Consider the following 14,059-nt stretch of genomic DNA (forward strand, 5'->3'; position numbering starts at 1 on the left):
AAATAAACCATCTGTGCTGTAAAGCATCCACAGAAGGCGCGCACATTTCTTATCCAGCATTAAGAGAGAAAAAAACAACCATAAATATGATTTCCTTCTAATTTATTGGTGAGTTTCAGAATATACCATCACTAATTCAAGCAAACATTTCTCAAATTACACCCTCCTTTCTCGATCACCAAGTCAATCCCCGAAGGAGATCTTATCTCTGCACCGGACTTCGCTCATAAATATCAGGTTTAAGCTATTTTTTTGAAAAGATATTTACTTAAAACATTTCTCACTTCTTACAGATTCTCAATAAACCGATCTACTCTGTAACAATAAATACCTCTCTGTGTTTTTAATGAAAATAATGCCATATGGGTTGCATTTTCTTATCAGTACTCCCCGATGAAAAATTCACCATGTCACGAAATGTTCATCCAAAACATGCCTGCGAAATATTCACTGATAGTGTATCTAATTTGTTTCCAAGTCTTTACAACGATTAGAGCCATGTTTAGTTTTAAACACAGACAGCTGCAGTATATGTAGAAGATATACATGGGACCTGGGAGGATGCATTTAAACCCTGAGCTTTGTGCACCCACCATCCAATCTGACCACTTCCCTATGACTTCCCTTAAAAATGTTTTTTTCCCCCCCCAGCTAGCACTGCAGTTTTATTTGGAAAAATAAATGAATAAATGAATAGTGCATAAATTAACACTCTTATGAGACTGTTATGGTTTTATAGTTCTGGAGAAGAGTAGGTAGCTGCTGGTCCACAACAGTGTGAGACTGTGGTGCCAAAATGCATGACCGAATACTTAGATATAGGTAACTGTGTCCTCTCTCTCTCTGACCCAGTATCAAGCTTTGGTTGTTGTTTTAAAGGGATTATAATCTGGCGGCTTATTTGTAAAAACCCAAAGTAACCAGCTGGCCCGCTATTTGACGAAATCTAGACCAGTCACAGAAATCCTTTTCGCCTGCCACCCCCCCCTGCAGTCAGTAGCCCATCTATGTGTGCCAGCTGCACGAACACCGAGGGTCTAATTTCGCGGCTGAATGAGACGAGAGAAAACGGACGAATGAACGCCTCACCGCTGTTCCCCACAAAGCTCCGTGCTGCTCGAATGTGAGGCTATCGCAGGCTGGTTGCGTTGGGTAAGTCTGTGTTCCTGTGTGTTTGGGACGAGCTGGTGAAAGTCCAGCAGAACCGGTGACAAGGTCAAATGCTGCGCATGGTGCTGAAAGTGCGCCAGATGACGCGTGACTGAGGGCAGAGAGCTGTACTTGAATTTTGATGTGAGACGGAATAGCTGTGGAAATGTCCACACGAACCCCGCGTTCTTGTTGTGATAGCTGCAGAGGAAGTTGAAAGATGACTCGTTTGGACTCAAAGTTGCTGCAGGCCAGAGGTTGAGACTTGTGCACGGTTTGAGTTGAGGCGCCACAGCAGGTGGCAGTGTGAGAATGGAGATCCCTCCTCTCAAACACTCACACACACACTCTATGCAGCAGGAGATAACATGAAAGAGCTCCGAGAATAGACCCCACTGATCTAAAAACACTACTGTATCATGTGAACATTTGGCACTGTGTTTTCAGTGCTCACACACCATTTCAGACTCCCCTCTCTCGCTCTCCTCTGTGTGCTTGCTATAATGTTGGTGGAGTGTGTTGCACCTTAAAGCTGCTTGCATATCTGCGCTCCTGTGGCTTTGAGAAAGCTGCTATTCTCTCAGTGATAAGATGGTCTGTTGATGTCAGTTTTCTCCTGCAGTGAACACAGCTGTGCAGGTTATATGCTCACTGGAGCTGATGTTCTCAGTTCGAAAACAGTCATCAAAATGTAGTTGATCATTAGAAGAATTGATTTGTTCTCAGTCTTATCTCACTGAAACTGAAAATATTTGGATTTGAACTTGACAAAAGATAAAGGCAAGATGACCGCAGAACTTTGTGAACTTATGCCGCTCCTAATGTTCAGTTATTTTATAGACTTGCCAATTAAAGGAGAACTACATTTCCTATACGCTGATTATTAAAAACCCCAAACCATACAAAACGATAAACATCACTAAAATATCATTGGGTGTCATCTATTCCCTGCTCCTCCTCCTTCGGAGGTTTAAAAACATTACCGGTTTCCATAATGTAGCCATGCATTCGGAGATGCAGCTGACCTATAAGAATATAGCAGCCAAGATTCAACAAAGTGCAGTCTGGTTGTAACTGTACACATGCTTTGTTTCTGCTCAGTTGTAGAAATAAAGAACAGAGTTTTAGGCTGACATTTGAAATGTAATGGAGTTTAGGGAGTGGTACTTTAAGCAGTGAACCCGATCACTGGATCCAGACCTCCTCGTCCCTCCTGTAGTTTTTCCCACTTGCACTGACTTGATAAAACAATTCTGGGGGAAACTGGAGGGGATGTCAATCAGATTTCAGGGGAAAAAGAATCCACCCCCACCCCATGTCCCCACTTTAGCAGCACCCCAGTGAGTAGCACTTTACTAGTTAATGGGCCTTTGTATGCAAAATCAGTTAAGTTTCCTATTCATTAGGAAAACAATAAAACCATGTGACATCCTGATTGTTTTCTCTTGTTCTTGTAATAGAGGCACATAGATAGAAGTGTTTAGATTACAGACTGCAGAAGCCGAGGATCATTGTGAGTTTGAGCAAGATGCTGAACTCCCTACTAGCTCTGGAACCAGCCTTCAGCACCTTATTAACTGAGCCCAGTTTACTGTCTTTTTCTGCAGCTCTCTCTTTTGATCTCCTACCAGGACGTTATGCCCTGAGACAATTATGCAGCTATAATTAGAAAGTCCAATCTGAAAATCAGACGGGGGTGGAACAGCACGTAGTGCTGTTCCACCCCAGCAGGGTAACATGATGCAGGGTAACATGATGCAGTGGACTAACCAAAACTGCATCAAGGTCATAACACAGGTGAAGAACTGACTTTATTTTGTAGAGACAAACCAATCTGTTTATGTGTTTAACTGGTGAAATAGAAGGAAATGTCCTTCACAGTTTCATGAAAACAACAGTTTAAATAAATGCAAAGGAAAGGAAATCCTGTCCTGCTTTGACATGGCCCCAGAGGAGGATCCCAGTGTCTTTGGTTATCTCCAAACCTTTCTTCATCTTTGGTGGCACAAACCACTTCAGATGTCTGTTTATTGTTTAATGTACACTTTATGGTCATTTTGTTAGGGACACTTGTTCAACTTAATGCATTTAGGCATGTAGACATGGTCAAGATGATCTGCTGAATGAGCAAGAACGGCGATTTAAGTAACTCTGAATGTAGCATGGTTGTTGGTCTGAGTATTTCTGAAACAGATTAGACAAATTAGACAATAGGATGTTGATCTAATGAGTCCCAGTTTCTGCTGCGACATTCGGCTGAGTCAGATTTAGTGTAAGCAACATGAAAGTATGGATCCATCATGTAACAAAGGTTCAGGCTAGTGTTGGTAGTGTAAGGGTGTGGGGCGTATTTTCTTTGCGCACTTTGAACCCATGGATCATTTAAACACCCAAAACCTCAGTATTGTTGCTGACCTTGTGCATCTCACATACAGTCTACACTGTTAAAAAAAAAAATCCTAAAAAAACAGTAATATTCCGGCAGCTGGGGCGCCAAAATAATACCATAAAATAACAGAAAATAACTTTCTCATAAAAATACGGTTATTTTCAGTAATGACAATACAGTTTGTTGCCCTAATTTTACATGGGATTTTGCCTTTTTCAAGTGCTTTTAAACATTAAATTAGGAACATTTTTAATGTGATTAAACAATGAAATTACCTATAAACAAGGTCAATGAATGTGGCAATATGAATAATAATACTTAAATGTACAGAAATATATAGTTAACTTAAATAATAATGGATTGCATGCCCTGTGACAGACTGACAGAGGCGAGGCTGCCATATCGCACCATCGGCCCCTCTGGCCATCACCAGTAGGTGAAGTGTCTTGACCAAGGACACAACGACCGAGAGTGTCCGAGCCGGGGCTCGAACCGGCAACCTTCTGATTACAAGGCGAACTGCCAACTCTTGAGCCACGATCGCAATAATAATAATAATTGCAATAATAGTAATAACTATTTGATGTTAAAAAGGTTTATAAGAATCATTTCATATATTTTTCCATAGCATTACATTTGAATTTAACAGTTCAATCTTTCAAATAACGGACACATATTTGTGAAATCATGATACATTTGTGAATGTATTTTAACAATCTAAATATGCATATGTACAGACAAATACATTTAAAAAAAACAAGAAAATTATGTTTTATTACATTACAGTGATTTTACGTTAATTTACATTTGAAATGTGAAATCACAGTCTATTTATGTAAATTTAATGATATTCTAGAAGAACAGAACAAAACTGTAAAATAGACAGTAAAATACTTTTATATTAGGACTTTTTCTTACAGTGTACTGTAAGTAGTGCTAGTTTGTGTGCTAACATACTCAGGTGACACTGCTTTCTACAGTGTTGTTTTACCATTAGCAAGAGCAGTTGTTTGTTGAAATGTTTTAGGGCAGTTTTGTCTTTGTGAAATGTTCAAAATAAGCATGATTAAGTGCTGAAAGACTTTAAACAATTAGTTGTGCTCATCTAATGAAGGTTTATTTAGTTCCTTAGCACAAAGTAAATACCAACAAAAACAAAAGGAGGGTGTCTGAACTGAACTGAGAGGGCTTCTACAGTCACTAAAAATAAAGAAGTCTGATATTACAAATAACCTGAGCGTATTTTTGCAGAAAATACCCAGGAATGTGGTCTGATTAACTTTCATCAGTAAATAATCTCAGGTTTGTTTTCAGAAGTTGAATAAGGCATATTTTACATAAACACAGAAGTTTGTTGAGTTTAGATGAACAAACTGAGGTCAGTTTGGTTTTTGTCAGCTAAGGTTTACACCTATTTGTCTTCGTTGCTGGTCAAGCAAAGTAGATTTCATAAGAATGAGGTAGTTGCTTCATGAAGACTGTTTTTTTCATGTGAAGATGGAAGTTATGATTACATAACATACCCGTGTTGGTTCAGGGAAACTTCTCGAAATAATCAGAAACATATGTTTGCCATTAAATCTTTCAGCTAACAGTGGAATGTTGTTTAACTTCCAGGCAGCTTTAAATTGTTTTCAGTGTCCACAAAGTTAAACTGCCTGTAAATAAATGAGCAAAAGGCTTTTTACACACTTTGAGAAAAACACTAACAGAAATTCAGATAATTATCAGACATTCCTTAATCTGATCTTATATCACATTCGTGAAGAATAATTTTACAAAAATGTGGAGAGATATCCTGATTCTGCCTGCATGTATTTTATTTTGTAGGAGGCATGCAGCCAGCAGCCTCATGCATTTTTTATGGCACATATTAGCCACTCTCAACGTTTAAACATCTGGCACGTGAAAAGAAAGTTTCCACAGGATGCTCTGCACCCGGGTGAAAACAAACCTGTGATTCAAATTTAATGTTATGTAGAAGTGACATATAACTGCACTGCGAGTCATACATGTGAGTCCTATACGACTGAGATATATTGGCCCTGGGCTATAGTAGCATAGTTAAGTATCTGCTAGTGCGCTTAGGATCATTGTTCTGTTACACGACGCAGTTTCGACCAAGCTTTATGTTTTCGCTTTTGACTCTACATTACTTCGGTTTACAGAGGAGTTCATGATTGGCTCAGTGACTGTAGCTGCAAAACAAAGCCTAAATCATCACCTCTTCACCACCAAGGTTGACGGCTGGTATGAGGTATTATTCTGATATGCCATGTTGAGTGTTCACTGGACTGCACCGAGGCCTGTGTATCTGGTTTCAGTTACACCAGGATCACAGCTTTCTGCTGCTGCTGCTTTTCCTCAAAAGAAAAAAGAAAGAAAAGACGAAAGAAAAGGACAGGGCTGATTTTGATACTGTGGTATAATTGGGACATTTGTGGAGTTGAGCAAGAGTCAAGACCACACACAAGAGTGAGCCAAGGGCGAAAACTAAATGGATTACAGGCACAGGCTGACTGTAATTTCTCTTCTCACTTGCACTGAAATTAAGCCCAGTTTCTTTGATCTGGACTGCAAAGCTTTACCCAAAAGATCAGGGAAATACAAAGTTTAAGATTTAGAAGAAAGAGAAACACTTCTGAGGCTATTGATAAAAATGTATGACTTACTAGATGACTTGGGTCTACACAAAAAACATTCAAGTCATATGAATAATGTTGTTGCCAACATATCTAAATCTGCTTACTGGTATATGCATGCCATTTTGTGATACACGCATACAGCACACAGTATGCTTGTTTTGAGGTTTATGGTTTCCTTAATTCTGAAAACATTTTGCAAACCAGGCTAGACTGCAAGACAACCACAAGCTCTTTGCACACCAGTGCGACATGGTTGCATGCATAGGAGGGCAAAGCAGGCTTTCCTGTGTTTTGGTATGTTTACATGATAATTTGCATAATTCATGCATAATTCATCAAACCTACCATCACAGGACTGAACAACTACAGACCTATCGCCTTGACGTCTGTGGTCATGAAATCCTTCGAACGACTGGTGTTAGCCCATCTGAAGGACATTACAGGCCACCAGCTGGACCCTCTGCAGTTTGCCTACCGGGCAAACAGGTCGGTGGATGATGCAGTGAAATATGGGGCTGCATTACATCCTGCAACACTCGACCGCCCGGGAACTTATGCCAGGATCCTGTTTGTGGACTTTAGTTCGGCTTTTAACACCATCGTGCCTGAACTTCTCTCTTCCAAACTCTCCCAGCTCAGCGTGTCTCCAGCTACCTGTCAGTGGATCACCAGCTTCCTGACAGACAGAAAGCAACAAGTGAGGCTGGGGGAGATCACCTCTGAAACTCGGTCCCTCAGTTCTGGTGCCCCTCAAGGATGTGTCCTCTCACCACTACTGTTCTCCCTCTACACTAATGACTGCACCTCCAAGAACTCGGCTGTTAAACTCCTAAAGTTTGCAGATGACACCACCGTCCATTGGCCTCATTCAGGATGGTGATGAGTCTGCATACCGGCAGGAAGTTGAGCGGCTGGTACTCTGGTGCAGTCAGCACAATCTGGAGCTGAACACTCTTAAAACTGTAGAGATGACAGTGGACTTCAGGAGACACCCCCCAACTCTGCCCCCCCTCATCATATCAGACAGCCCTGTGTCGACTGTGGAGATCTTCAAGTTCCTGGGTACCACCATCCCCAGGACCTGAAGTGGGAGACCAACATCAACTCCATCCTCAAAAAGACCCAGCAGAGGATGTACTTCCTGAGACAACTGGGGAAGTACAGTCTTCCACAGGAGCTGCTGATCCAGTTCTACACTGCAGTCATTGAGTCTGTCCTGTGCTCCTCCATCACAGTCTGGTATGGTGCAGCCACTAAACAGGACAGGAGCAGACTGCAGCGGACTGTACGGGCAGCAGAAAGGATCATCGGTGCCCCCTGCCCTCCATCCAGGATCTGTACCTCTCAAGAACCAGAAAACGGGCAGGGAAAATCGTCACAGACCCCTCACACCCTGGACACAGACTTTTTGACCTGCTGCCCACTGGCAGACGGTACAGAAGCCTGCAAACCAAGACCACCCGACACAGGAACACTTTCTTTCCCCTCGCCATCTCCCTCCTAAACAGTTGACCTGTCCCACACTGCTTCCCACTGCCAGACTGCAACTGCACCTTATTACAGTTCTGTAGTATCATTCCACCTCATTTCATTTCTGTATTTTATGTACATAAGTTTAGTTATTTTATAGTTGGTTTACACAGCTTTGTGTATGTATGTGTATGCATGCGTAATGTACATATAGGTGTGTGTGTGTGTGTGTGTGTGTGTGTGTGTGTGTGTGTGTGTGTGTGGTGTGTGTGTTTTTACATTGCTGTGCTTGAGAGCCACCATCTACCGGAACCAAATTCCTTGTATTTGTCTGCACATATACTTGGCCAATAAACACGATTCCGATTCCGATTCCGATTTTATTCATCTTTAAGCAAGTAAAAGAGTGTTCTCCAGTCTGTAGCTGTTTAAAAATGTTTGAAGAGTCATTGTCCTTTTTCGTCCTTCCTCATATGTAGCACACAGCAGGAGACTAGCTGCATCAGCAGCATTCTCATTATTACGTGTATTCCCTGGTTTAGGCGAGTGAGCATGCTGGAGGCAGCATATCTGCAAGGTAGGAATTCTGTGCCCCATTACTTGCAGTGTTCTCACGTGAGCGCAATCAGACATGACATAGTTTTTTTAGCTGGAGCTGGCAGGTAAAAGACTTTCACCTCCTTTGGGTAATGTCTATAAGTCCATCTATTAAAACGTCCTAAACAATAGATAAATCCAAGGTCAGTATAATAACAGAATGTGTTTATCTGTATTTTCTTTGCAAAAATTAATGTTATTAGATTCTAGATACTGTTACATGGTTTGTTTGTTTTTGTTTGTTTCATATTCAGTTTTTTTAAAAACTTTTGGAAAAAAATTAAAATCCTTGAGGCATCATTTAGTCTTTTATCTCTGCTTTACTGAGATCTTAAATCCTCCTTAAACATTTAAAAGCATATCACACCTTTATCAAACAATGCTTTTGCAAAATGCTGTACTTATATATTATTATATGATTTCTTCTTTTAAAAGCACATTGCTAACTCCGCCTCCAAATAATTATATTTGTTGACAGATGTCGGGGTCTGTTGCATGATCGTCTGTGTGATGATGTCATGCCACTTGTGGTCAAAGTCTCAGCAGTGCAACTTGAGGCTAAAAGAGAGTAGAGGTGTCATGTAAACAAACATAATATAATATAATATGATAAACATGCTTCTTATGTTAATTATCTATTAATAATAAATGAAAAACTGTACAACTGAACCTTTCCTACATCTGTATTTGATATGCGTCCCCATGACACATCTCACAGTCACTGTTTGCCCATGCATGTGGCAGATGCCTCACACTTAATCATCAAGGGTCACACTGCCATGTGGTCACACGCAGCTGAGGGATCTGGTGTCAGCAGTAAGCTTAACGAGCAAATAAAGGCCTGCCTACAGTTCATCCTCAGTGTGAAACAAGCTGTTACAGTGTCCTTCTGCCTCTCTTTAACCCAGTGGATGTCTTTCTTTAAAGCCCCTGTTCAAAAGTTGAAAAGCTCATGCCCAAAACCCTGAGATTTTTTTATAATCATTTATCATTTATTTTATCATAAATAAAATTTCAAGTTTAAACTTATTTCAAAAAGGGTCAGTGAACAATATCACCAAAGTCTTGGTTTTTCTCCTTAAAAACAGAATAAATCTGTTTTATCACTTTATACTGCGCTGTTGTATAACTTTGCTTTTTTGATGACTCATCTGACCATCCAGACTCTTCTTGCCATCAAGGAGCACTCATGTGATCAGTGATTATGACATAAAATTTTGAAAGGAAGCAACCAGAGATATGGTTCTTTAGGCCCACGGTTGTAACTGTCTCTATGCTGGATAGTTGGTAAGGACGGAGAGGTTGGGAAAGGTGGAAGGATGGTCACGTAGAATAAAGCCTGACCAGCCACAAAGGTGTCCCTTTACTTTTCTACCGATCCTGCCCACACATCCTACACACTTCCACTCTGTTTGGACATCCTTGTAGAGGCTTCACCTCAAACAACTATTCTCAGATGGAAGTAGAATATAAAGCTCTACAACACCACGACTAGTCAGGAGACTAAGGAAGTACTCATACTTTTGGAAGTGCATCCAGTTTTTTAGCTAACTGGAGCTCTGCAGTCATTGCGTACACACACAGGCTTATTTTAACCAGCAATTTTAATTTTACTTTAATTTTACTAATTAAAAATGAACTTTAGCCGCTGCCTCCAACACGCTCCTTCCTCCTATAGATGAGAACTTTTGATAGTTCTCATCTATATAGGTTCCCCCAGTTCTACAAGCTGTTCATTCTCGTTTACGTACCCCACCCTCCCTGCCCTTTTCAATTCTTTAACTTCTTCACTTCTCTTAGTACATGGGGATCTGCCAGGCCCGGGAGCCAGTCCCCTTCGAGGCCTTCCCCAAACCGCAGCTCAATTCATGTCCAAGCCATTCACCTTTATCTACTAAGATGCTGACAAACCGAAAATGAGGACGTGGCCCAGCTAGTGAAAACAACATTTTTTATATGAATTCCTAAGACCAAGGAAAATACAGAGATTTTTCATGCAGAACATGAATTGTAATTCATTGTTAATGTTCTGAATAAACTATGCAGAAAATTTCCATAGTTTAAACAAATATCTGACTCCATTACTAATCCTTTGAAATCCAGGGTGAGCTGAAACTGAAGAACTGCAATTTAAAAAAAAGTTACTGTAGAGAGCCTCATCACCTGACTCTGACAGTCTGAAATTATGTGCTGTGTCACTGTGAAAATATAATTTCACTAAACACATTTTTTAAGCAATTACAGCCTCAAGTGTGCCTTTGTGTCCATTATGGTTTCAACAGATGGCCTGTGAGTGAAGTGGAGGGAGATGAAAACAGTCAAGGTTCAATAAGACTGGAAAATCCAAGAACAATTGAGTACTGGGTTTCAAATGGGCAACCACACCACAGAAAACAGACCTCCAAAATGTTAGAAAAATAAAGCCTTTGCGTCTGGTTACCTCTGCTTGATTATTTTCCCTTATGGGGACAGACCAACAGGATGGCTGTAAGCTCCTGATAAGATGTAAAGCAGGGCCTGGGCGAAAACTGATGACATTAAGAAGAGCGGCAAACAACATCAAAGAGAAGAGTAGATCTATAGATGGTCATGATCTGATAGCCAAATGTACTCCGGACCTAAAGTCTTGTAACAGCTGTCTGTCAGTGGGGAATTCAGATTTCCTGAGCCGTTTTCACATGTGATGTTATGTAAGTAGATACTCAAAGAAAACACAGGCGGCTGCTTGCAAACACATATACGTTTACATGCATGCAGTCATGGATTGAGTTAGCTAGTGCCCACATAAAAACAGGGATTTTATGTTTTTAAGTGGGGTTTTTTCTGTGCAGTTTCTCCTTTTCTCTACATGAAAACACACTTTTAGCTCACTTACAATTGACTGACCTTGTTGATAGATCGATAGAGATTCAGGCACTGTTTGCATAGTTTTGACATAGAGGCAGAGAGCTTTCGTCATCTCTCTAATTTGTGCCTCCTCGTTCCCTCTGTCTTCTTGCCTGTGACACGTAAAGCAATTTCAATGTGTCATGTTGAATGAAATCAGTTCCTAGATTGCATCAGAAGGACAGAGGAGACTTGCTGGAGGAGCTTTAATCAGGGATGCGCAGAGCATGTTTTTAGTGCTTCTTATTAACCAATATAGAGCTTTGTGGGAAGGCTTTTTATGATAGTGCTTGTGTGGATTCAGTTCTAGAATGAGTGAGGGAAAACATGCGGATGTTTTTAATAGGTTGGTTAGTGTGTCACGCAGTTCTTGCCTTGTGTTTGGTTGGTCACTGATTACACCTTTCTATCTTTCTGCAATTCTCATCTAAACGATGATGATGATACGTGAATGCAACTCATGGCTTGAAGTCTTGGTACCTGGGACTCGTGATGCTTTGAGATTTGATTTCCTGTTCAATATTCTTGAATGTTGGTTTGTGTTTAGGGGCAGCATGGTGCTGCACTGGTTAGCACTGCTGCTTCATTGCAAGAAGGTCCTGGACGCTGCAGAGTTTGCATCTTACTCTGGCTTCCTGCAGAAGTCCAGTGACATGGATGTTAGATGTTAGGTTACGTGGTGATTCTAAATTGGATGTAGGTGTGAGACTCAATGGTGTGTTAGCCCTACAACAGACTGGTTAAGAGTCTAAAAAAAAGGGCCAATTTCTCTCAAGTAAGGCACCTAGACCCCCACCCCCTTGTAAAATGAAGGATTTCTTCAGTTAATTTAGAATTAACTCCAGCTGCATATTAACCACGTCTTTTGTTCATATTTATATTTATCTAGTTTTTCTGTCAAAACCACGTTAAGAATCTGGGTTCAGAGCTGCATGTTGCTGACACCTTCCTTACACCACATTGGGATTAGAACCCTAGATTGAAATGCACTGCAAACATTTTAATGTATTAAATGTTGACCTTTTATGCCTGAGAAGCACTTGCCATTTGTTATGAACTGTGGAATAAAGCAATTAATTGTTTGTTGGTTCCAGTTTCCATATTTCTGGGCTTTTTTTAGTACCACTTTATTTCCCGGGATAACAGCAGCTCTTTCCAGAGAACTGGACTCTGTCCTGTCGTCAGAACAAATCTGCTACAACACAAATTAATTTTAAGGATAATAGAAATGTAGAAATGACAAGAATGCACACTCACACAGCCTCCGCCTCCGCATGTGCAGAACAGACTCGCAACTGTTCGCAACTGTTTTTTGAGGGCAACTGTGACTGAGAGTGGTGTGAGAAATTTGTGGGTGGGTGCCCGCTATCTCAGAAAATCTACGTGTCAAGTACTCTTAAGTAAGGCACCTAACCCCCCGACTTCTTCCCGCTGCCTTCTCCGTGTGTGTTCATTGCACATGGATGGACTCAAAATTTCTGTGTACAGAACAAACACACCTTGTAAAATGAAGCATTTCTTTGTTTTAACATCATGTAATTCATACATTTTAACAGCATTCAGTGGAAGGTTAAGACCTGCTCAAACTGACATAAATAACTTCTGTTTTCTGTCTTCAGTTTCGTATAAATGTGCACACCTGTTTGTCCATCCTGAAATGAAAAATGAGCTCAGTGATTGATGGAAAAGATCATTTTTATGTGAAGGGGCGATTCATTTTTCATGTACGCTTAGATAAGCTTTTATCAACACTTATACATACCAAGTTAGTGATATATAAAGGAGTGATTTAAGGGAATTCAGCAAATTAAAGTCTGATGTTTTCTGTTTTATTTCATGGTCACACAGAAGAATGTGAGCAGCAACTCTTCAAGTTGCACAATTTGGGACTAATGCCAGTTTAAAATTTTCTGGATTTGGATGTGAATCCCATAATGGACTGTTTCAAAATCCTGTCCCTCAACGCACCTCCGGATTGAGGGGAATTCCTTGTCTGTGCAGTAGCAGATTTGCTGATGGTCCATTGTGACAGGGATTTCATTGTAGCGCGTGACCCTTGCAACCACTCGCACTCAGTTGGGAGTTTGAAGGGGCTTTTGAGGTAATGATAAGGAGGGATTTCACTCTCACATGCCTTTGTGAGGAGTTTTTCTTTGTTTGTTTGTCTTTATCGCTTCAGTCCAAGTTTTAACCCCTAAAAATGGAGCCAGGTCTTAAAATCCACATCCTCCGGTAGAGAGCTTACTTCACTCTGCTTCCTAAGCCATTCGGGGGTTTAGAGGCCATCCATTGGAATTCCTTTCTTTACCACTGTCTTCTTAAATCTCAGTATGTGGTCAGAAAGCCACTTCCAGCCTATTCACGTCATGCCCTCCTCCTCTCTCTGCGTGCACCTCTTATGCCACAAACTTCACAAGATGTTCTCGAATTAGACGTCTGATGTTTATTTGCTTAACTTTTGTTCTAAAAATGGCAAAACAAGGAAGCTGTTTGTGGGTCAGCGGGAAGTGAAGGGGTTAAGCATTTCATCTGACAGCGACACAACAAAAAGAAGAAGGCCATTGATTGTTTTTTCAGGCTCTCATTGACAATATGAAAGATTGCTTTGGCTGCATGTTCAGCTTGTGCAGGCTAAAACTGCCTCTGCCAGATGTCACGCAGGCGCTCCAAAGGAGTCAGTTATCGCCAAAGACCACAAACACGCACGCCCGTTGGGTTACAGTTGTTGCTTTCTCTGCCCCAATTTTCTGGTCGTCACCTGCATTTATCTTTCCCACATTACCTGTCAGATATCTCTGCGTGCATGTTCAACATTGCCTCATGAAAGAGGTCTCTCATAGAAGCCACATTCTCTTTTTTTCCTTTCTCTTATTTTCCTTCTCCCTGGCAGTCTCAGTCCTCTTCATGGAAAAACCCAGCTAAG

General features: G+C 40.9%; 1 pseudogene; it reads left to right on the top strand.

The window, feature by feature from the left end:
* The first annotated feature begins 998 nt into the window (after positions 1–998).
* The window catches only part of LOC134623003 (equilibrative nucleoside transporter 1-like), a 45,470-nt pseudogene continuing 32,409 nt past the window's right edge, over positions 999–14,059 (top strand).

The sequence above is a fragment of the Pelmatolapia mariae genome, unplaced genomic scaffold (assembly GCF_036321145.2).
Source record: "Pelmatolapia mariae isolate MD_Pm_ZW unplaced genomic scaffold, Pm_UMD_F_2 NODE_ptg000330l+_length_47171_cov_1, whole genome shotgun sequence".
Taxonomy (NCBI): domain Eukaryota; kingdom Metazoa; phylum Chordata; class Actinopteri; order Cichliformes; family Cichlidae; genus Pelmatolapia; species Pelmatolapia mariae.